Source organism: Mustela erminea, chromosome 14, assembly GCF_009829155.1.
Source record: "Mustela erminea isolate mMusErm1 chromosome 14, mMusErm1.Pri, whole genome shotgun sequence".
Lineage (NCBI taxonomy): Eukaryota > Metazoa > Chordata > Mammalia > Carnivora > Mustelidae > Mustela > Mustela erminea.
In genome coordinates, this window is record NC_045627.1 from 51,054,053 (window position 1) to 51,077,257 (window position 23,205).

At 51.3% G+C, this 23,205-nt stretch overlaps 1 long non-coding RNA gene across 5 annotated transcripts; it reads right to left on the reverse strand.

Moving 5' to 3' along the window:
- Window positions 1–454: 454 nt before the first annotated feature.
- On the reverse strand, window positions 455–15,738 carry LOC116573687. Of its 5 annotated transcripts, none has more exons than XR_004278940.1 (6): window positions 15,653–15,738; window positions 12,714–12,994; window positions 11,576–11,803; window positions 10,342–10,545; window positions 2,205–2,516; window positions 455–1,834 (listed from the first exon to the last, which is right to left on the reverse strand). It is a non-coding gene; the product is annotated as an uncharacterized LOC116573687 (long non-coding RNA). The 5 variants fall into 5 exon arrangements; XR_004278941.1 differs by lacking the exon at window positions 15,653–15,738 and adding an exon at window positions 13,564–13,823; XR_004278939.1 differs by lacking the exon at window positions 15,653–15,738 and adding an exon at window positions 12,238–12,487 and having other exon boundaries at window positions 12,714–13,368.
- Between the last annotated feature and the right edge of the window lie 7,467 nt (window positions 15,739–23,205).

Below are 23,205 nucleotides of genomic sequence, written 5' to 3' on the forward strand. Positions count from 1 at the left end.
CCCTCCCCCAGATGGGACACAATGCATCAGTCCAGCTGGTGGCTAGCGGCAGGGGTGGTGGGGGGGAGCCTGATATGTGGGGTCTACACTCAGGCCTTGGGTATCCATGCACCTGAAGGAGCAGGACAGCAAATATTCAAAACAGACAAAACAAACTGCGGACAAAAAGAGGGAAAAAAAAATAAACTTTTTCTTTCTTTTTTTGGTATCTTTAATGGCCCTTCTGCTTTCAAGCAAGAGGTTTCTTATGAATTTTCATTTGGCCCTGAGTCCCTAAATAATGGAACTTGAATCCCCTCCACTTCTCCCAGGTGCCATGAAAAATTGGGGAGGGAGGGGAAGGGCTGATGCAGGTGCCCGGCATGGACATCTCGAGCAGCCCTCCAGTCTGGAAGTGTTCCACGCTTCTGCAAGAGGGTTTTACTCTCTTGTAAAAAGAAGTAATTCTTCACTCTTCCACTCTTCAGCCTGTGGAAGCTGGTCCAGGCTCTCTTTGTCCCGCGTTTCCTGAAGTTAGAGAGAAAATGCATCTCCTGATTCATGTATTCTCTGTCTGACTTTTTGATGCTGTCAGTCCAAAATCCGGCCACACCCTTTGATCCTTAAGAGGGGGTTGGTTACAAAAAGTGCAGAGTCCCTTGTTACATGTCCTTGATGTTTCCAGTTACTACGTGCCCACATTAGCACACCATTTCCTGTGTGGCCACAAGAGCTATTACTACTGTACTGCTGTGCATATTAATGGGTGCGTATAAATAAATGAGCACACAGGAAATGAAATTTCGAAGTCGATAAATCTGTTAAAAAAATTGTGTCTTTGGGTAAATTGTCCCACATACTCCTGCCAAATATCTCACTGTTGTAAAGCATATCTGTGGTTTTTAAACCAAAATGCATCAGGGAGTTCCCTTCTACCTGCTAGAGGGGATGCTGCCCAGTTCATGAATGGTTGAATAAAGCCAATTACATCTCCTCCCACCAAAAATGCATCAAAGACCACAATGTAGGAGCTAAAATATAAAACCCTTAGAAGAAAACACAGGGGTCAATCTTCATGACCTTGATTTTGTCCCTCCAGCAGCCTTACTGCAGAGTTCACGTGCTTGGGAACCAATTGGACAAAGCGCTCTGACCGCCCCCACGCCTCACCGTCCCACCCCTGCAGTACAATTGCTTTTCAATTTATTCTGTTTCTGGGAAACCCAGCCAAGCCCACCCCCATTGGCAATGGCAGAGTGTTATGGGGTCAATTTAGAAGCTGGGCCTTGCCAATTGCCCCAGTATATGACTGAGCCCAGGGTGTGAGAGGAGCCTGTCTGAGACCCACTTCTCACCTGTCCAGCCCATGTGCTGTGGATTTCAAATACGTCCATGCACAGCATCACATACCCGAGACCTCTCTGCTGGCAAAGCAGGGATGGCTGTACGTCCTACTCTGCAGACAAGTCACAGTTCAAACTTCACCATTCAGGAAGGGACCAGAGGAACAGTGTCACGGTCCCATGGAAACGACGTCCCCTCGTTCCCAGCAGAGACTTCAGGGTCAATCCCAATAGTCAGGAGCCACACCCATCCTGCAGTGTGTAAGAAACAAGGGTCTGCTGGCTCCCGGGGACGCTAGATCTGAACCATCCCTTCCACATTGCCAGTGCAAGTCTGTATCTCTTCTCTCCAGAGTCCTCAGCCTTTTCTTGCTTGGCTGCAACTTTCTGTGATAGATCAAAAGACACCAATTAGGGAGCACTGGCTGTTCCAAGGGAGCCAATGAGAGCCTAAAGGGATCCACCACGGCAGCAGCAACAGAGTCCAGGCAAAGACATCATCCCAGCAATAACTGAAGGCAAAAGGAGAGACCCATCAGATTTGCCAAGCTGAAGAGTGTGTCCCCAGATTCATGTCCTTCCTGGAGTTTTAGAACATGGTCTTATTTGGAAACATGGCCATCAGAGGTATAATTAGTTCAGGTGACCTCATACTGGTGAAGGGGGCGGTGGGGTGGGGGGTCCTTAATCTGATGGGACTGGTGCCCTTAGAAGAAGAGGAAAAGACACAGACACGTGGGCAGAATGTCAGGTGACAACAGAGACAGAGATGAGGATGATGCCACTATAAGCCAAGGAAACTGAAGATTGCCAGCAGCATCAGGAGTGGGGAGACAGGCGAGGAAGGGTCCTCCCTTCAGAGCGAGCACAGCCTGCCAATACCTTGGTTTTAGTCTTCTGGCCTCCTGCACGAAGAGGGAATAAGGTTCTGTTTTTTTGCATCACCCAGTTTGTGCTTGTTTGTTACAGTGGCTTCAGGAAACCAGGGTACCGGTCTTATTTCTGAAGCAGCCCAGGACTATTCTGATGTCTGCAGCTCTGCGGGGAAGACACACCGAATAAGTGACCACAGACCAGCAGGTGCTTCAGCATTGTCCCAGGAACGGGTGTTCACCTCGCCAGAGAGTGTCGTTGGGTTGTGGGGAACGGCCAGGCCTCCAGAAAAAGGGCCATCCTGCAGAGATGATTTCCAGGCTTTGGACAGAAACAGAAGAAATACGTGAAAAAAAAAAAAAAACCATAAAAGTTTTAGAGGGAAAAAAAGAGCTTATTTTTATAACTTGAGGGTGGGGGGTTCCCTTCCACAGGAAGGAAGATTCCATACCCAGAAGCCATAAAGGAAACAGCTGACAGATTGATCCCATAAAAATTAAAAACTTCTGTAGATCAAAACACACAAAAATGTTAAAAAAAAAAAAAACAACAGTGTGAGGCATTTTCTAACAAGCAAAGAAATTAATAACCAAAAATAGCTCTTACCCAATCCACTAAAAGAATGGGTAAGAGATTTGAAGGCCCATTAAGACAAGGACAACGCAGGGAGCCTAGGTGGCTCAGTGGTTACAGCATCTGCCTTCAGCTCAGATCATGATCCCAGGGCCTGGGATGGAGCCCCACATCGGGCTCCCTGCTCTGAGGGGAGCCTGCTTCCCCCTCTCTCCCACCTGCTGCTTCCCCCTGCATGTACTCTCTCTCTCTCTCTCTGTCAAATAAATAAATAAAATCTTAAAGGAAAAATGAGGAGGACAATGCAGCAATGCATGTTAGATGCTTAAGCAGGGATCCCCCAGACTTGGTTTGGGCAGAGACTCAGAGACTCCAAAGGTCGAAAACCACACAGTAGGTGCCAACCCCAGGGGCCAAATTCTGGACCCTTATTTCAGGATCCATTGAAAGGATTATCTAATCACATACCTCCTACCCATGGGAGAGGCAGGGACAGAGCATCTTGTCCAGGGCTGGGCAGGAGCAGGGCAGGGCAGGACAGGATGAGAGAAGTCTCCTGATGGGAACCAAGGAAAGGAAGACTTCGGGCCTCCAGCACTTTGTGCAGTCTTGGTATGTTTATCTCTATCCCCTCCTGAAAGTCCTCTAAAATGACAGTAAAGGAGGGAAAATAAGGCAACCACTTCGATGGACAAAGAAAGTGGAGAGGAAGCAACAGCGACAAACTCTTGGAACCCGGAAGGCAGCTGCACGCACTGTTGTGATGTTGTGGCTCGGAGCAGTCTGAGGTCTGACCAGGAGCCAGGAAGTCAAGAAGCAAAGGAAGGATGCCAGAGCCACTGAAAGGGGACAGGGATTTCCGGAAGCAGCAGTGTAGGTACAACTGAAAATGGAGGATTGGTTAAAAATTAGTGTGAGAGGGGAGCCTGGCTGGCTCTGTTGGTTAAGCATCAGACTCTTGATTTTGGCTCAGGTTATGGTCTCAAGGGTGTGAGATTGAGTCCCATGTGGGGCTCGGGACTGGCTGTGGAACCTGTTGAAGATTCTCTCTCTTCCCGTTCCCCCACTCATGCACACACACAAACCCACTCCCCCCCCAAAACCAAAAAACAAAACTTAAAAACATTAGTATGAGAATATTTTGACCCGTGGTCTCTTGCCCCACTCTGTGCAGGTTAAAAACAAAACAAAACAAAACAAAACACAAAAAAACCTCTCCAGCATCCTGGCAGAATACAGGACTCTATTCTCCAGCGAGAGGGAGCCAGGGAGCTCTGGACTCAGGAACCATGGGCACAGATGCAAGTGAGGGCACTGGGCTGACAATGAGAATGAAGAGAAAGTTGACCCACCAATTGCTGAAACCTACATCCTACCCCTCTCTCACCCTGAGAACTGGCACCCAAGCTTATAATCCCTATGCAAAATTTCGGATGATTCTTCTCTGGGGATATTGGCCACCCCACTAGAATATATGCAGACACTGGTTGTTTGCAACCTCCAGTAAAGTGGTCAAGGTCAGTCTTTCTCCAATAAAGCCCCACCCAGTCACGGAGAACTTACTCTGTGTTAGAGTCTTAGTCTTCACATAAAGTCAGAAATGAAAAGTATCAAAGACTAAAAAAAAAAGAGCTTAGAGGAAACAGAGAACTCATGGAGCAGGAGGAAAAATTATAACATAATATAATATAGCATACTATAGTATATTAAGTTATAAGGGCTGTCTCCAGGTAATAAGATATTAACATGCATCCATGAAATGAAAACTTGTTGCTTAAAACATAACCACAAAGTAAGTTTTAAAAGGATCGTTCAGAATTTTAAAAGTATTCTGGGAAATTAAATTGGCAAATATCCAAAAGAATTGCATAAAAAAATTTTCAATAGAAATTTTAAGAGGCACCTTCCAAAAGACAGAACACAAAGGAGATGGGAAAGAAGAGAAAACACCAGAAAAATTAGAGAATCAGCCCAGGAAGTCCATTTGAAAAACAGGAAGGTCTAAAAAAAAGAGAACAGGAAATATACTTGGGGGAGGGGAAGGAGGGTAGAAAATAATACAAGAAAATGTAGCAGATGATGAACAACAATCATGAGCCTCCAGTTTGAAAGGACTCACTGAAGACCCTCTTATGAAGATAGACCCACACCAGTGTACCCCAAGGCTGAAAAGAAAATTCTGAATGATTTCGGAGGCAAAAGTGGCCTGGTGCAAAGAAAGGAGGTGAGACCACATCTGACTTCTCGCAACTGTTCTGTGGGCCTGAGGCAGTGGTCAATGACTTCATAGTCCGAGGGGCAAGAATTTCCAAACAAGCTGCCAATCCAATGTGAGGATGAGAGCGAATTTTTGCACGAACACGCTCTCAAAACACTTAATACCAAACGTTTCTCAGACAGCTGCTGGAGAAGGTGCTTCACCCCAACAAAGGAGAAAACCAAGGCAGGCCATTGGATGGGCACACAGGCACTCAGCGCAGGGAAGTCAGAGGGTCCCCAGACCCCCGAGACCACAGCGGGGGCAGCCACACAGAGAGCGGCCAGTGCACATGCTGCAGGAGTGGGGGTAGGAAAGGGGTGTCAGCAAAGAAGGAAGCTGAGCCTCTGCACAGGAATCTGCACAAAGTGGAAGGAGAGACCCCTTCAGCCTGAAGTCTGGGAATGGACGGTCATCAGACACCAAACAGAGGAAAAGCTTGGCCGTCCCTCATTCCAAGCAAAACAAAAGATTGTACAAAACGGGAAACGTGCACTACATGGTTAGGCTGTGAATAATAGGAACGTCGTCACAACTATGTAAATACTGAATATTGATTTGGCCAAAAATGACACTCTAAGTACCATGTCCGGCTTGAGGGGAGAGGAGCACACATGTGCATGGGGAGGGGGAGGGCAGCTTACCAGAGCTTCGTCCTCCTCCGCCGAGGTAGGAATTCATTAAATCACATTGAGACTGGAAAATCAAGAAATTGCAGGCCAAGCATGTTATTTAAAAGTAAGGAGGAAAGCACCAGAAGAATCAGTGAGAATTCAAAGTGATGGCCTCTGGGGAGGAAGAATCAGGAGCGGGGAAAAGAGATGCTGGTTTTCATTAGGAGCCTTGCAGAACCATTTGACTTTTAAAACTATGTACATGTAGGACTTTGATAAACACAAATTTTATTTTGAAAATCTATCAAAGAAAAAACAAGGAAAGAGTAAATGGGCCAAGTCAGCACATTTCAGAATTTTTAATCCACATCTCTCCAATGAGTAAAGACCTCCATGACTTGACTTGTTAAATGAGGGAGAGGCAATCCGTTTCCACAATTGCTTATTGTAATTGCTTGTGACAATTATTCTGAGGATGAACCCCCTACCATCAGGCTCTAGGATACCACTTGGACACACCCCACCAGAGTGAAATTCATTCCCTATGTCCTGTCCCCTGCCTCTGGTGGTGGTGGGTGACAGCACTGTCCCCAGTTGTAATTTGGATCGGGGCGGGGGGGAGCCACCAAAAGGCAACCCCCTCAAGACTCATTCATTCCCTCCTGGTCTGCTCTCTGTGCTCTGGGTAAATCTGACTGCCAGCCCACTTGTTCTTTCAGGACGGCTGCCCCACAGTGGGGTGGAGAGGGTGGCAGGAGGGTGTGGGGAAGGCCAAAACCCCAGGGAACCTCACAACTACCGCCTACCGTCCATCACTAGGGCCGCCAACACCTCTCTTGCTCATCCTGCTGAAACTTGTCTCCTGTGTCTCATTGCTCAGTTGGATGTGAGCAGGGGAGGAGAATGATGGGGTGTTATTTGAGTCTCTCAAAAGCCCCACAGCCATGTGCCAGGCGCAGTATTTGGTGCCTTGTAAATGCACCGTGTCTTTGTATCTCCACAGCCCTCGGGGTGAAATGATGACCCTGTGAATCTGAGCCTTGGTCTCTGGGACTCCGGCGGGGCTCTCCTTTCTCCGTGCTGCAGGCCTCAGTTGATAAAGCATGTTCGCCTTGCAGGGCTGGGTCAGGAGTCACCCGGACATTTTCGGGGAGGAGGCCCTTGTCCCCGGGAGAGCATCGAGCACATCTTGGCCTCAAGATTTTGTGGTCTCTCATGTGGCTAATAATCCCCGTGAATTCTCCTGGCTCTGTCTCCCCACGGCCACAGATGCGGCGGCGATCGTGGCCCTGTTCCCTGCTCTTCTCAGCCCACACGTTCCCCTTAGATGATTTCATCCGCCACATGGCTCCAATTAGCATCTATCTGCTCAGATTTATGTCTCCAGCCCAGACTGTGTGCATGGCTGCGGACGCACGCCGCCCGGGCTCATCTCGCTCAGTGGCTCAGAGGTTTCTAGCACTCATGGGTCCCCAGTGACCACCTCATCCTCCTTTCCAGGTCTGCTTCTCCTCCAGCATCCTCTATCACAGTCTCCCTGACACCGCATCACCCTGTCCCTGGCCTCAGACTGAGAAGAGGCCTGTCTTCCTTCCTCTGCACAGGCCACCACGCCTTCCTGCTGGGGTCTGTGACGGCCTCTTAACTACTCGCCCATTTCCACTCCTGACTCCATCTAGTCCGTTCTGTGCTCTTGCCAGAATAATATTCTGGACACACAGATCCTATCATCTCACTCCTTCACTGAAAGCCCGTCCAGGCTCAGAGGTCGCTTCCTACTGGAGACCTGCTCAGACTAGCTTGAGTTCCCCTACATGTTGCTCCTCTAACTTACGGGACAAAGAACTTACTGTGGTGATACTTTTGTTATCTGTCCTTTTGGGAGACTAACTTCCTGTAGGACGATGGCACCATGAACGTACCAGCCAATCTTGCCTGTTTCTCAACTGTGTCTCAGGGCCTTGCTCAGATACAGCATATAGTAAGGTTAGTAAATATCAATTGAATGGATTACTTGGAAGTGGTTATTAAAATAAATTACAAGAATACTGAATATATTGATTTTTTTAAAAATTTTATTTATTTGACAGACAGGGATCACAAGTAGGCAGAGAGGCAGGCAGAGAGAGAGGAGGAAGCAGGCTCCCTGCTGAGCAGAGAGCCCGATGTGGGACTCGATCCCAGGACCCTGGGATCATGACCTGAACCAAAGGCAGAGGCTTTAACCCACTGAGCCACCCAGGCACCGCTGAATATATTGATTTTTTTTAATAGGCTGTTTTTTGGAGATGTTTCTGATTCACAACAAAATTCAGCTGACTATAGTGTATTCCCATATTCTCCCGGTCCCCCCTCCAAAACCTCCCCCCATTTATCAACATCTCCCACCAGAGAGGGATGCTTGTTGTCACTACATTGATGAACCTACATTGACACATTATTATTATCTGGAGTTGACATTAGAGTTCGCTCTTGGTGATGTCCATTCTGTGGGTTTGGACACATGTATAAGGACATGGCTCCCCCATTATATGGTGTCATAGAGAGTAGTTTCACTGCCCTAAGAAGCTTCTGCGTTCTTCTTATTCATTCTTCTCTGCCAGAAGATGGCTGGCAACCACTGATCTTTCTATGGTCTTCACAGTTTTGCCTTTTTCGTGAAGTCATATGGTTAGGATTCTACATTATGTACATTATGTACAATTTTTTTACCCATTTTTAATCAGGTTGTTCATTTTCTTATTGTTGAGTTTTAAGAGTCTTATACATATTTTACATAAGTCCTTTATCAGGTATGTCTTTTGTAAATATTTTTCCTTAGTCTGTGGCTTGTTTTCTCATTTTCTTGAATTATATTGATTTCTTTTTTGAAGATGGAATTCCTTAATTAAGCAATGCATGCATTGGACAACATCCCATAGAGCAAGTAGGGAGATGCTCCTGAATTATATCGACTCTTAGGGACAGAAATAAATCTGATGCTGTTTTAAAGAGTTGGTAACACCCGCAAATTAGATCCAGGACCTTGAACCTGCACACAGTCATAGATTCCTAGGAACTCCTCAACCTGAGAGAGAAATTTTGTCGTGAGTTACAGGGGTATCTTCTCAAGTGTTCCAGTGTAGCTAAACTATGAATGTGGGAGAGCTTGTCCCACCTGCTAAACCAGTCACCCATCTCCTGGGCTGGCCAGTGTCCAGGTTAAGGTTTTGGAGTACAGAGGCCAAAAGTCGTTTGGATAGAGATTCCACTGGGCATTGGTGGAGGTGAGGCAATGCGGGACTGATACCAGAGGTAAATTTATCTTCAAGTTAATGACACTTCTGGAACAGACCCCAATTTATAGGGGCCCCTAGGTGGGAGATCTGGCTTAAGGGACATCAGGCAATTGAGGGTCCAGCTAAGGAGGAGTTCATTTGGGAATATATGATTTAACATATTACTTGGGGAGATGTTTTTAAATGTTACAATAAAACTAATGAAGTTACAGTTTTCCCATCTGGAAATATGATTTTGTCCTACTTAAATTTTTAATTAAGAGACTGAGAAAAAATCAGATAAAAATGAAGAATAGAAAACAAGTTATCAAGATAAGTCATAGAATCAATAGAAATGATTGTTAACAACATTAAATTTTTTTTTAATGATTTGATTTTACTATGAAGAGGAAGAGATAAATTGCTAATAAAAATAGTGAATAGGCTCTTGGAGGGTTTAATAATTTCACTAAAAGGGTGAGTTCTGTGACATTGGTAAGATATTGAAATTTCCTCCTGAATTGACCAAAACTGAAAGAAAACACACAAAAAACATCCTAAGTGCCAATAGAACACAAACATTAATGTGACCATTATCATTCAGAGAATATATAAGATTAATAACCATGTGGAAAACTGGAAATGCCCTAAATTCTTGCAGCTCAGGTACAACAGAGGCAAAACACAGGTGTTCCCCAAATCTGTTAATACTATAATTTATGCCATTTTCAATGGGTTATGAAATTGAAAGCCATTTGTCTAAACTACCAAAAAAAATTTTAATGTTTTTGGTCCCTCATGCCCCGAAGACAGACTGAATTATCTTTTTATTATGACTAGAGAAAACCATTGTCATACGAAGACAACAAGGAGTACTTGGCCAAAAATGTATGGAAAGTATTATAGAAGTAGTTCAGAATTTAGTAAAAAATGTGTTTTTGAAGAGTTTTGTGATGTTTATGTTATTTATAAGCTTTTTAAAAAATGTATAATTTATTGTGATTTTTGTCTCATTTAAAATAATTCCCTTTGATTCTTTGATAATTTTGTATTCATGCTTTTGTGTTATTTTTTTTTTAAGATTTTATTTATTTATTTGACAGAGAGAGAGAAGACGAGAGAAAGCACAAACAGGGGGAGGGGCAGAGGGAGAGGGAGAAGCAGACTCCCTGCTGAGCAGGGAGACCCATGCGGGGCTCAATCCCAGGACCCCAGGATCATGACCTGAGCCAAAGGCAGGAGCTTAACCAACTGAACCACTTGTGTTCTTATTCCTAAAGAAGTCCCCCAAGGTGACTAAAGGATGTTAGAATCGAGATCTTCCAGAACTGACTCTGGTGACGGAGGGATGGACACAGGGTTGCCTGTGACGTACACCTTCCTCTCCCTCACTCAGCCACACGTGGGCGGAGCCCTCATGGCCAAGGGCACACAGAAGCACTGACCTGCAGAAGCCGAGCCTCCCCTGCAGCAAGGGAGCGAGCTCTCTGTCCCTGCCCTGTCAGCAGAGGAGACTCTGCTGGGGGAAGCCTCCTCAAGGGGGGACTGGACGGGCACGTAGTCACTGGAGACTGAGGCAGCAGATTGACTTTTGGTCATTTCCAGCCCCGAGTCTTTTTAAAAGACCAGTGGTGGGCACTGTCACGCGCCTGCAGAGCAAAGAAAGAGACTCAAACTTTCTGGAAGACAAGTGGGCAATAAATATTCAATGTGCTCATACCCTTCGGCCCCGTGATTTCCCCTTCCAGGAATCTATGACTAGAAATTATTAGAAATGCAGACACATATGTAAGCAAAATGAAGTTCCCACGGCGTTCACATGGCACAACGATCATACGACATCAGCAGCGGTTGGAAAAAAATCCCTCCGACATGGGTCTGCTACGAGGTAGCCAGAACTCGGAGAACTTCATCAGAATCCTTGTGAAAATGCTTCTGAGTGGTACAATCTCTGACTATTATATTCTTTATGTACTTATCTGTGTGTGTGTGTTTGTGTGTGTGTCTAATGAACACAGATGACTTTGATACTCAGAGGAAAATACATTTTTTTTAAATTTTTTATTTTTTATAAACATATAATATATTTTTAACCCCCGGGGTATAGGTATGTGAATCGCCAGGTTTACACACTTCACAGCACTCACCATAGCACATAAGAGGAAAATGCATTTTTACATGAACCAGTGTGGAGGGAAATCAGACACTAGGTGCTACACACCTGCTCCCACAGGAGTATCTTAGTACTCCTCAGTCTTTCTTTAAAATAACTGGCTTCAAAGAGAAAATAAAATAAAATAAAATAAAATAATTGGTTTCAACAGATAGAGACATGTGTCCCACCTACCTCCTTTCTCCAGGATCCCCGGAGAAGGCCGCTTCGACTCAATAGCGCTGGTCAACTTGGAGCAGCCCTTTGCAAGATTCCTTGCATTCTAACATGGGGGCAGCTCTTCCCCTGGGTGGGTGAGCTGTCTTAGGCAGCCTCTCAGGATCACCAGGCACGACCCTTGGCTCTACTTCCACAAGAGCAGTGGAACTGCATGGACCGGGGTGTCTAGGAAGTCATAACCTGTAAATGCCCATTCTCTGACCAGGGAGTCCTTTGGGGCTTGGAGAGAGCCGGAGAGGGGCAGAAAAATAGTGAGAGCCTGTGCAAATGAGCCTCTCTCTCCTTACCTTTCTGTGTCATGAGGAGCAGGAGCTGAGAGCTCTCTGAGGGCCCCAGTCTGTCCCATGAGCACATCTGCCTGGATGGTGGGCCACGAGAACCACACAGGGAGGACGTGGGGTCTGCCCCATCCAGTGTGGCCGACATGACTGTACTGTAGGTTGGACAGGTCCGTGTCCTTCATCCTGACATCAAACGGCCTTCTCCGGTCTCCTGGAGTCTCTTTTGAGATAAGGCTGGGGTTATGGAAAGGATAAAGTAAACATCATGTGCAGGCATCCTTTTTTAAACAAAGATGAGGAAGGGGAGAGGAGCCCCAAAGCCTGATTTACCCAGGGGGCTGGTGCGTGACTCGAGCCCTGAGCAGGGCTAGCACCTCTGAGCAGACACAGTGCTCAGGGCAGCAGCACAGCCAATGTCCCAAATACAGCTGACTCCTGTGTAGGGGCCACACGGGACAGGACTCGCCAAGGGACTGGGCACCACGAGGGGGGTCTTCACTGACTTGTGAGAGGGAGCGTTCTAGAGTGAGAGAAGAAAAAAGAAAAAACACCAGGAGATCAAACTAGAGACATAGCCCTGTGCAAAGGGCCTGGGGTCAAGAGTACAGGGTGGACTCAGTGCCCACCCTCAGAGACCCCACCCTCCCAGAGGCTCTGCACCCACATACTCTGATCTCCCCTACTGGAGGGGGTTTCTATGTCTCTCTCTGGCCAGCAGAGGCCACAGAAAAGAGGTGGACTAGAGCCTATCTGGATCCTTTTCAGTCTAGTCCCTCACGTTCCTCAGGCTGAGTCATGATGTAAAGGAACCCCCGGACACAGAGGTTTTCTGTGGGCACGGTCTTCGAGCTTTCTCACAAGAATGCCAGAGCCAGAGAAGAGTGACCGCCATCTTGGAGAAGCTGGGGAAACTGAGATCTGCGGGGGAGGCATATCTTACTCTGAATCCCAGCTGGCGAAGGCAGATCGGGAGGCAACTGGAAAACCACACTGGGAAGAACCCTAGTTTGGCTTTGGTCACAGCTTCCTCGGGGGCATTTTCCCTCCACACAGCTTGTTGATGGGCTCCTCCACCATCCACTTGGAAGTCCCCCATCCCCAGCCTCTAATCAAATGCACTCGGTGTCCCCAACCACGGCCTCACCTTCACAGACTGCCGCAGCCGCCAGTCCAAGCCGCACGCCCTTGGGGGTGCGCCGCTCTGGCTGCAGGAAGCCCGTCTGCTGGGAGATGCCGGGAAGTGGTCTGCAAAGCCCTGATATGTATTACTTTCCAAATTTATCACGGCTCCGTCTTCCAACATAGAAAAATATGGTTTTGATTTTATCATCGACACATCTCACAGCCCAGGTCTGTGGGTCCTCGGGGACAGACTGCTCCCAGTGGGCTGAGCTCACAGAAGCGGCTGGGCCTTCCTGCAGGATCCTGTTGCCGAGAGAAAGGCTCTGGCCTCACGCCCTCCTTACTGGCCATCTGCAGCAAGCAGCCCACCCAGCATCAGTGGTCCTCTCCCAGCACATTCCCGGGAGGGCGGAGGCCGGGGGCTTTCCCTGGCACACCAGGACCCCCTGGCAGCAGCCCTGACTCAAGTTCTCGAGCACCCGGTACCTGCCGCACTGTCAGCACAGGACCCTCCCTGCCCTGGCCAGGAGCCCACAGAGGCTGGCTGGGGAGGGGTAGGGATGACAGTTCTGCTGGGAAGTGGAACGGGGTGGGCACCCGACTGGCCCCAAGGCCGGATGGAGCCCAGGGATCCCGGATGCCAGCTGCACCCATCACAGCCATCCAGCTTGCTTCCCTTCCTGTCTCTCAATCTGTTCCTCTGTCTGTGTCTCTTTTTTTTTTTTCCTCTGTGTCTCTCTTTATCTCTGTCCCTGTCTCTTTTTCTCTGTCTTTCCTCTCTGTTGCTGTCTTTGTCTCGGAGTCTCTGTCTCTAACAGTGTCTGTCTCCCTCTGCATCTGTCTCTCTCCCCCTCTCCACTCCACCCCATCACCTCAAGTTCATTGCCCCCTGGCAGCTGTTGTTCTGTGCCCAAGGCCATGGGGGGCCTGCCAGGGTGGGGCTCACTGCATTGCTCAGCTGTGCCTGCCCAGGGCTGACCTCATCCTGCCCCACCTCTGAGCTGTGACCCGACACCCCAGAGCCATCCCTCCTCCTCCCAGATTGTGTGCTCACTCCCTGCCCCCTTCCCACATTCCTGCCTCCTCCTACAGTGGCTCAGATGTCCAGATGTCTGTTGGTGTCTGTCTGGAAGCTTGTGGAGAGTTCAGGAGCCTCATTTTACCCTTTGTATTGTCTTCTCCAGAGTGGAAAGAGTTTTCCTGTGTCTGTGTTGTGGCTGGGGCAAATCAGCTCTGGCCTCTCTCTGCCCACAAAACAGAAGCCAGGCGCCAAGCTGCCTGCAGCCCCCTGGGGCCCACGGTGGCTGCTCACACCAGCTTCCCAGCCCAAACCCTCTAACTTGCTGGCTCTGAGGATGGGGGAATCCCTCTCTCCCTAGCGACCACCCTCATTCCTGATTGCTACCAGTCTGCTAGACCAAGGACCTTGGGTGTCTCTCACATCCCCCATGCTCCTCTCTAGGGCACATAGGACCACAGCCAGATTGAGAGCCAGGGGCAAAGGGCCAAGGGCTCATGGAGGTCAACTCTGTCACTAGTGGGGGGCTATGTTAACAGAGTCGCCCGGAGAGATCCAGGCAGGAAACATAAACAGTGACGAGGAGCACTACAGAGAGCAGTGGGGCCTGCGGTAACACTTATAGCAGCTAGGCAGGACAACCACTCTCCTTTAACACAGTGAGGCCAGATCCTCCAATTCGTCAAGAGAAACCGCACATCTGGATTTTTATACGAAAATGTTGGGACATCATGAAACATGTTTTGAGAAACACTTTGTAGGCCAAATAAAATACATTGTCGGAACATCTCCGGCCTGCATACCACCTCTTACAGCCTGTGTGCTAATGCCCACCCCCAACCTTCTGACCATGCTGAGAGGGACAGCAGGGGGCTCCTCACAGGTCCTACACCCATGCCTAGGTCATGGGCCCTGGCCCCCACCCCCAGAGCCATCGAGGTACTCAGAAGGTCCCCTTGCAGAGGCCAGCCACTGTCTGCTCCTGGCTGCTCACCTTCCCCTGGCCTGCAGGCCCTTGGGCCATGGTCCCCGTCTCTGACACTGCATGGCCCATCACAAACAGAGCTGAGGCAGCAAAGTGGTACAAGCCATAGGGAGCCCCAAGAGGGCCTGCAGTGGCTGACACGCCTGCTTAGGTCTCTTTCCCTAGGCTTAAACAGAGCTACTCTCTGTCCCTACTCAGGCAAGCAGGTCAGAGCTCTCCACCAGTGGCCAGGGCCCACGGCCCCCAAGGAGGTTCCTGCCTGCACACAGCCAGCCCAGCACGGGGCTGCCCCTCAAGCGGCAAGAGGCAGGCACACGTGGGCCAGTCCCCAGCTTCACAGGGCTCTAGCTGTGCGGTCTGAACAAGTGACAACACAGCTGACCTGCCACTTCTCCCCTAAAATAGGAACGTGAATTACTTCATGCTAGAGAAAAGGGGACAAAATGAAGTAACGTCCTTAAATTCCCTCACAACTGTCCTGTGGGGGCAGGGGTGGTTAACATCACCCCCTCTGCCCCCCCCCACCTCCATTCCACTTTACATTCCAATGGAATTCTAATTTCCAGTAAAGTGGAGCTGTTCCTGGAAAAGCCCAGATTTGAGAGTTTGGTTTTTCTGAACATCAAGTCTAAAAGCACCAAGGTTAGACTTAGGGCTTCCCCAGCTGGCTGCAAATACCAACTGTGAGCTCCTCCAGCTCTCTTGCCCCAGAGTTAACCCCCTGCCACCGAGACTGCCATTGGCCCTGGAGTTCACTGTGCGTGGGTACAGCTGGCTGAGTACCCCATGGGGGCTGAGCCGCCTCAGCTCTTGAGGACCTGTAGGCTCCCGTCACTGGCCTCCACATGCCTGGGTCCTACCTCCTGCCTGTGTTACACAGGCCTAGAAAGTGTGTGTTTAACACTGAGCTTGGCCCAACCAACTCCTACACATCTCTCAGAACATAGTCCAGACATACCCTCTACTGGAAGCTGTGCCTGGCAACCCTCACCCCTTTAGACTAGGCTGAACCCCTCCTCTGGGCCTCTCCAGCACCCATCTTTGTCTTGATAGAGCACCCTTCCTGCAGTATGAGTTCACAATACAGTGAGTGATGTAACTGAGCAAGGCAGCCCCCTCTGGGGAAACCGTTTGACCTGAGGGCCCTGGCAGCTCTTCCAAGGGCCCCCATTCCCCACCTCAGTTGCCACCCTAGGCTGCTGTTCCCCCTCTCAAGCAAAGCACATGCTGCTGGGAACCCCAGGGCCACAGAGCCTGTGAGGACAGAGGACACAGTCTGTGCTGGTTATCCCAATCTGGGTCAGGAGAAGCCCCTTGGGGAAGACCCTGTCTTCTGTGTTACACTAGGCTGGTTCTGTGTGGACTGGGACACCGTCCCTTTCTTTGGCTTCATTTTTACACCAGGCACCAGATGTCTTCCCCTCAGGGATTGTGTGTGACGTCCTCAGGGCTGAGTCGGGCTGAGGGTTCCAGGAGCTCCAGGCTGCCCCGGGTGTGACATCCTGCGGTGTTATTAGCACAGGAGGTGATGAGGGGAAGACAGTTTGTCAGCGAGGACTGAGGCTAGATGACTATCTAAGTGATGCCAGAGATGGGCACACACTCAAAAATGTAAAAATATGTATTCCAGCTGTCCTAAGAGGGCTGAGGGAGGAGGGGAGCAAGTCACTCGGCAGCACAGCGCCCCCTGCTGGTCGTGCTCATGATGCAGCGTCACTAACCTGTGTTCCCAGAGAGGGATGGAGGGGAACTCAGAGGCGTGGGTGTGCACACACACACATGCACGCACACGCACTCACATGCACGCATACACAGATTGAGCCTTCTCCTGAGGAATTCCTCTGCCAACCAGCACCATCCACAGACCTGTCCCCCACCCCGGGGAACGGGCCTAGCCCTTTACCCCCTTGCAGGGCCCTGGCCCAGACCTTCAGGCCCTCACCAGAACAATCTCCCCAGGGCCCAGCTGGGTCCCTGACATCTGCTGCACCCACCCATGGTCACACATGGCCCCACATTCCACCACTGTCTGCTCCCAAACATCCAGGACCTCCCCTCCCGGAGGAAGCCCAGACTCCTCACTGTGGTAATCAAAGCTTTGGGCGCTGTGACCGACCCGAGGACAGGCTTCCCCACCTCCACTCCCCATACATCCGCCCTCCAAGCAATGAACAGCACCACAGGACAAATTCCGGAAATGCCTCCCACCTCCAGACTCACAGACACCTCCACAGCCCCCCGCCCCTACACAGGCATACCCCAGTTTACACACCCCATACAGCCCTCCCCACTCACAGCAGTGGACAGACCACACCCCACTTCTCTTCCTCACTCCTGTGTCACAGCCAGTCCTGGCTCACTTCCTCACTCCTGTACCGCCCAGTCACTTAGCCCTCGATGGGAGAACCCCACATCTAGAAGCATCCACTTTCATGCCCCCCACCTTGCCCTGAGCTCAGGGAGTCCATAGAGAAAGATCACAGGTCTCAGTGCCCACTTTCTCAGGAGAAGTCTTTGAAAGAAAGCTCTAGTCCTCCAGGAGGACAGCGGCCAGCCACCAGGCCTGCATGTCCCAGGGTGAGACAGGGCAGCCAACAGGCCCGTTGTTCATGTTTGAGCTGCTGGGGTCAGGCAGGCCCTATCCCAGAGCCCCTTCTCCATTTGAGGAAGCAGAGGAAAACAATGCCTTGTACCCAGGGGCCCAGTGGTCCATTTGAGTAGCTCTTCTCAAGCAGAAATTTCCCACATGGCGTTCCAGCTGGGACACTGCACCCAAGCTCTCCTGCATCCACAGCAACGACCCCTGCCCCCTACCTGCCCTGTTTGGCACCGTGTCTAGGCCCAGAGCACAGGGGAGGCTCAAGGGGAGGGCAGTGGGTTGGGGGTGTTGTCCAGCAGACCGGCCAGGCTCCTGGCTGGCAGTGACCCTTTGTAAGGAGTCCCACCTCCTTCCACTATCCAGAGGTGCCTCAGCCTGCATGGGGCTTGGGGACCCACAGAGCTACATCTATGTCACTGGGCCCCTTCCAAGCCACTGTGTGACCCAGGCTGGTGACAGGAACTTTCCTTGCCTTGTTTCCTCATGCCCTCATGCTGAAACAAGCTTGCAGGGCCCACATGGAAAGGAAGAGAGAAAACTCTTTAGTACCTGGTACCAACAAGTCCCTTGTAACATTCTCCTGCACTGCCATCCACAAAGCTGTTTGCCCCAAATTTGAGCTTCCTTGGGGCTCAGAGACCTCCCCCAGACATGGGGGGCTGATCACTCCCCTTTCCACTGGGGAACCCCATTCTGGCTAGGGGTGGAGGCGACAACCAGGTACATTCCCCTCTCAGCCCAATGGCCAGCTCCCCTTGGCCGGCAGGTTCGGGTGCTAGCCCTCTGCTTCTCCCGAAGGATATTCTGACTTGTGCTGACCCCTCCCCCAGCTACTGGCCCAGGTGACCCTCTGAGTCCCTCCTCTCTGCTCCACTCTCCCAACCCCGCCAGGCCACCTAGGACTTCCGGCCCTCTCTGTTCCTCTGAGCCCCAGGGACTTACTTCCTCCCACCCAGCCCTTTGGTAGGGACAAGGGGCCTCAGCAGGACCTTTTTGGTGGAGGGTGGAAGGGGTGGGTGCTGTGAAACCCACGGGTATCCTCTGTAATGCTCCTTGAGAGAGGACACAGAGACCCTCCCAGCAACCCGGGCTTCTTGACCCCCAGGCCTCTTTAGAGGGACCCCCCTGTCCTTCCATCTGTGGCCTCCCTTTGTTTCCTACTCATGCTAGAACCTGACCACCCCACTCATGCTCCCTGAGCCCAAGGCCACAGGGAGGCCCTGCCATCTGCAGACCATGACTGCTGTGGTCCTTGCATGGCTAGAAGCCTAAGGACAGAGTTGTCAAGAGCTGGATGTCATCTCTGAAGGGTCCCTCCCATCTGACCTGGACACACAGGTGGGTAGGCACATGTACGCATGGAGTGAGGCAGATTCTCGGGACCTCGGGATCGGCCCCACCTGCTTGCACTGCCACTGAAGGTAAAGACAATGGCTCGGCTCCTCCCTGCTTTGGGGCCATCCTGCCAAGACCCTGTCCTCACTCCTGACTCCTTGATCCCTCCTCTTATATGACTCTTCTTAGCTGTCATGGGATCTCAGCTCTGGGAAGACCCACCTTCCGCCCCCTCCTCATGGTAAACAAAGCTTATCCATTAGAGAGCCACAGGCCAGGACAGGGGCAGGGGTGTGGAAAGGCCCTAGGGAAAAAGCAGTGGGAATAAGAGAAGAACAAGGCAAGCATGAGACTAAGATCTGAGCAGGTTCTAGAAGGAGTCCTGTGCCATGCTGTGACATGTCTACTGGTGGCTGTCTGCCAGTGTATGGAGCAAAAACACATAGGTCAGCACAACCAAAGTGCCAGGCAGGGCCCAGAAAGGCAGCAGAAGATGGTCCCCAGGGGGACCCTACAATGAGGTTCCTGCTCGCTCCAAGATTCTGTGTACTCTATGACTTTCTGGGGCTAACAAGAGGCCAAGGCCAGGAGCACGTCCTGGGTAAAGGACAAGGATCACCCACCTCTCAGGGAAGACGTGCCAGATTAGTGGTCAGGCATTCTGAATGGGGGGTGAGAGCCCTGAACCACCCACAGCAACAAGGCTCTACCTTCCACGACAGTCCACGGCATCCTCTCCTCCTCCCCACCTCTCAGACCTCCCCAGGCCCCTGTGTTCCCATGCCTGCCCCGGGGGATATACTCCAGGAGATCAAAGTCCCATCTAAACTGGGGTGCCAAGAACCTCCCCGCCCACCACCACTGCCCAGCCCCCAAGTGAGGAGGCGGACCTGTTTTCCACAGACATGTCACTCCGTAGCTCAAGCTCATGAAGAACTGGAAGCCACCATGAGGCATTAGAACGGGCCATGACCCTGCCTCAACTCAGATGAGGGGAGTGCCCCACAGCCACAACAGGTCTGCTCAGCCCTACTCATTGGTGCTCCCTCCTGGACCTGGATCAGCAGCTTCAATCTGGACCCTGACTCAGGGCACCAAGACCCTGATAGCCCCCTCCTCTCAGAACAGAGTGGAAGGAGGCTTCTCAAGGTCATGTTCTCGTTAAAAGGATGCCCAGGGGCAGCTACTGTTGCCAGTGATACCCAAGCTCCCCTAGGATCACCGGCAGGGCGCACTTGGCCCAGGCATTCTGGGCCCCCTCCCGGTCCCAGTCCACACTCATCACTGCCCCAAACCTCTGCTTGCTATCTTCCCTCTTTCTCTGGATCTACTCTCCATCAGGCAGACTGGGGGCTCAGGGTCTCACTCTTACCACCCCAGTTATGGCGAGTTCTGCCAGGGGCCCATGGCCAGAAGATGGCCTACTGGCAGCTCCAGGACCCTGACCCCGCCCCCACACTCACCCCCTCCCACAAAAAGCGCAGGAAACCCCAGCCCTGGACATGGAGCCCAGTGTATCTGTTCCAGTTTCCTCAGGAATATGAAAAAGATTCAACAGAACAGCTCAGTCTTCTTTGAACAGGGTAGAGTGACCTCTACGGGACCTTCCCTTGATGCCAGGCATCTGAGGCAAACAGTGAATGTGCCACCCATCATTTGGATGATCCCTCATGTCCAGCTGTCGGGCACCAGGGAGCTCCGCCTTCCACATGAGGACCTGGAATTCTGAAGACAGAAGGGTCCCAGCGGCCACTGCAGCGTCACTGGTCACTTCGCAGGTGAGCATGTCCATCTGGATCTGTTTCTGAGATGCAGGCGTGACCGCGCAGGATAAGGGTTTTGCTCCTCCGGAGTCACACGTCACTACAAAGTGTCCCCGAGAGTGCCCTGCACACCCCGGTGCTCGGTAAATCCTCGAGGGTGTCCGTGGACTTGAGGTCAAATGGGGGAGTCAAGCCTCCCCGGCATGCGCCGCGCCCACATGTGCGCCGGCTCCTCTGGGCTAAGGGAATTGTGTCAGGACAATGGGAAATCTTCTCCTGGGTCCTCTGCCAAGTGGGCCTGACGCCAGAGCTGCGGTCCTGGGCATTCCTGCCAAGTTTCCAGGCTTTTGTCATGCTTCACTCCTACCCAGGAGGAAAGCCCTGCACTTTCTCACTTCTTTTGAGACAGATCAAATTGAGGAGAGTTGGCTCACATCGAGGATGAGGCCTATTTTTCTTTACTCGCATTTTTTGGAAAGGGGAACAAATTATTTTCCTTCTTTTCCATGGGATGCTGGTGATGGGCTCCAGGGGGTCTGCTCGAAGCACCTGTTGCTAATTCCCAGGCCTGAGTAGATGTGGCAAAAACTGCCGACTGCCACAGGCTCTGGGATTGAACAGAGAGGGGTCTCGGAAGACCAGCGTTGACTGGGAGGTGCCTTGCCTGTGCTCGTGGCAATGCCGGGGCAGGAGGGCCCCTCTCCCACTGGGCCCTGTGGTCCCGCAGTCCTGGGAACTTACAGGGCAGTGGGCTGACCCTCTGAGAGGGTGATGAGACATTGGGCCTGCAGTCAGTGACAGAGTCCCTGACCCCAAGGAGCTCAGAGTCTCCCAAGCGGAGGTGACTCTTTAGCTGAGCCTCACTGGTGACCTGCAAGGAGAGGGACCCTTCTTCCCACGCAGAGGTCTTCTTGGAGGGGACATAAAATGATTGTGGGATGCAGGACGGGGGTGTGAGCTTCACTTTTTTTTTTTTTTTTTTTTTTAAACTGGAAAAGAAGAGAGAAAAGGATACAGCTCAACCTTACAGACCAGGTCCCATAAAGCGGAAGCTGAAGGAACATGTATGTGGGCCTTCCGCATTTCTAGAACATCCTTGTCCCTCTCCTCCTTCAAATATGAGACCCTCCTTGACTCCCCTCTACCCCGCCACACACACACACACACACACACACACACACACACACACGCCCCCCACAGCCCTCCACCGCTCTGCACTTTCTTCCCTGGCACCTCCCACCACCGGCAGGTCCTCTGTCCACTACAAGGTACATGTCTCCATGTACATCTGCGGCCCACACTCTGCTCTGAATTCCTTCCACACGCTGATCCGTCTGCATCAGATCCCGTGTGGATCAGATCCCGTGAGGCAGGAATGACTAAGATCCCCCTTTTACAGATGGGGAAAACACGGGCCCAGAGATGCTGAGGGTCTTGCCCCGAGTGACCAACTGGTGATCAGCAGAACAAGGGTTCAGACCTGGGTCTGAGCACTTAACTGCTGGGCCACAGTGTTTCTAAAATGTCATTTAGCCAGGGGCTGGGATTCACGTCTGTTGTCTACAGGACTATATTCCCAGAGCTTCAAACAGCATAAGGGCTTCAAAGGATTGGTCAAGTTAATAAACTTACATCACCTCCTTGGCCTGTCTCCTCAGGGAGGCCTCTGACCTCTAGGCTGTGCTGGGCCCCTCCGAAGCACCTACAACTCCCAGGAGCCACGCACTGCAGTGAGGGCCCATCGTCCCCCAGGGAACACTGAACACACTCAGATGCACCTTGGCGGGGTCCCCTCGGCTCATCAGAAGCCCCCGGGGCCTATGAAAACTACATGCACACCCCCTGAGTGAGGGTCAGGTGATGTCCCACCACGCCAGGGGCAGGGTCCGCCTTGGGAGCAAGATCTCTGGGTCAAGCAGCAAGCCGCCCTGCCCCTTGTTGCCTTCCAACCCACAGCTCTCTATGGGCCCCAGCCCAGCCTAGAGGTCAGGGCCGTCACAGAGGAGACAGAAGCTTGTCACTAGAAACTTTGGGGCAACGAAGGGAATGAAAAAAACAATGTCTAGAACTGGAGTTGAATCCCACCTCCCCACTTGGAAACTGTGTGATCTTGGGCGAGTGTCCCCAATCAGGACCTCAGCCCCATCTGTAGGACTTTACACCAAACCCTAAATGACAACGTGCAGGCCGTCTGCCTTTGAGGGTAGTCACTCTTCCCTCCCCCTCCTCCACAGCTCTGTGCTGAGCAGCAAGTGTGCACCAGTTGGTGACAGAGCAGTAAGCAGAGTCCCCTTTCTCATGGCAGGCACAATGGAGAGTGAAGAAAGAAAGTATATACTCACGTAGGCACACGCACATAAAGGGTAATGAGAAAACAAAAGCAGGCTAAGCAAATGGAGAGATGAGTCCTAAGTGTTTCCCAAGCTCTGTTTTTCTGCTCCGTGCATAGTTCTGTCCCATGGAACCCCAGCCACAGGGCCGAGCTTCCATCAGTCCAGGCAAGGACGTTCCGAGAGCTCAGGGGAGAACTTCCCAGAAGCACGGCTCCATCTCCCCAGCCTCGTACACGACACCGAGGAAGCTCCCCGGGCCTGGGAAGAGTGGGTGCGGCCCCTATACAGAGTCCAGGGGGGGCCAAGCGGACTCAGGTCTGAGCAGCACCTACCCTCTGAAGCGGTAGAGCAGCGGGAAGGAGGGGGTGTAGAGAGGAGGGGCAGCCCACATTCCCATCCATGCCAGGCATGAATGAAGGAGTTGCCAGTGTGGCTATGAAGCAGGACTGGGGAATGGACACAGCCCCAAGGAAGGCTGGGG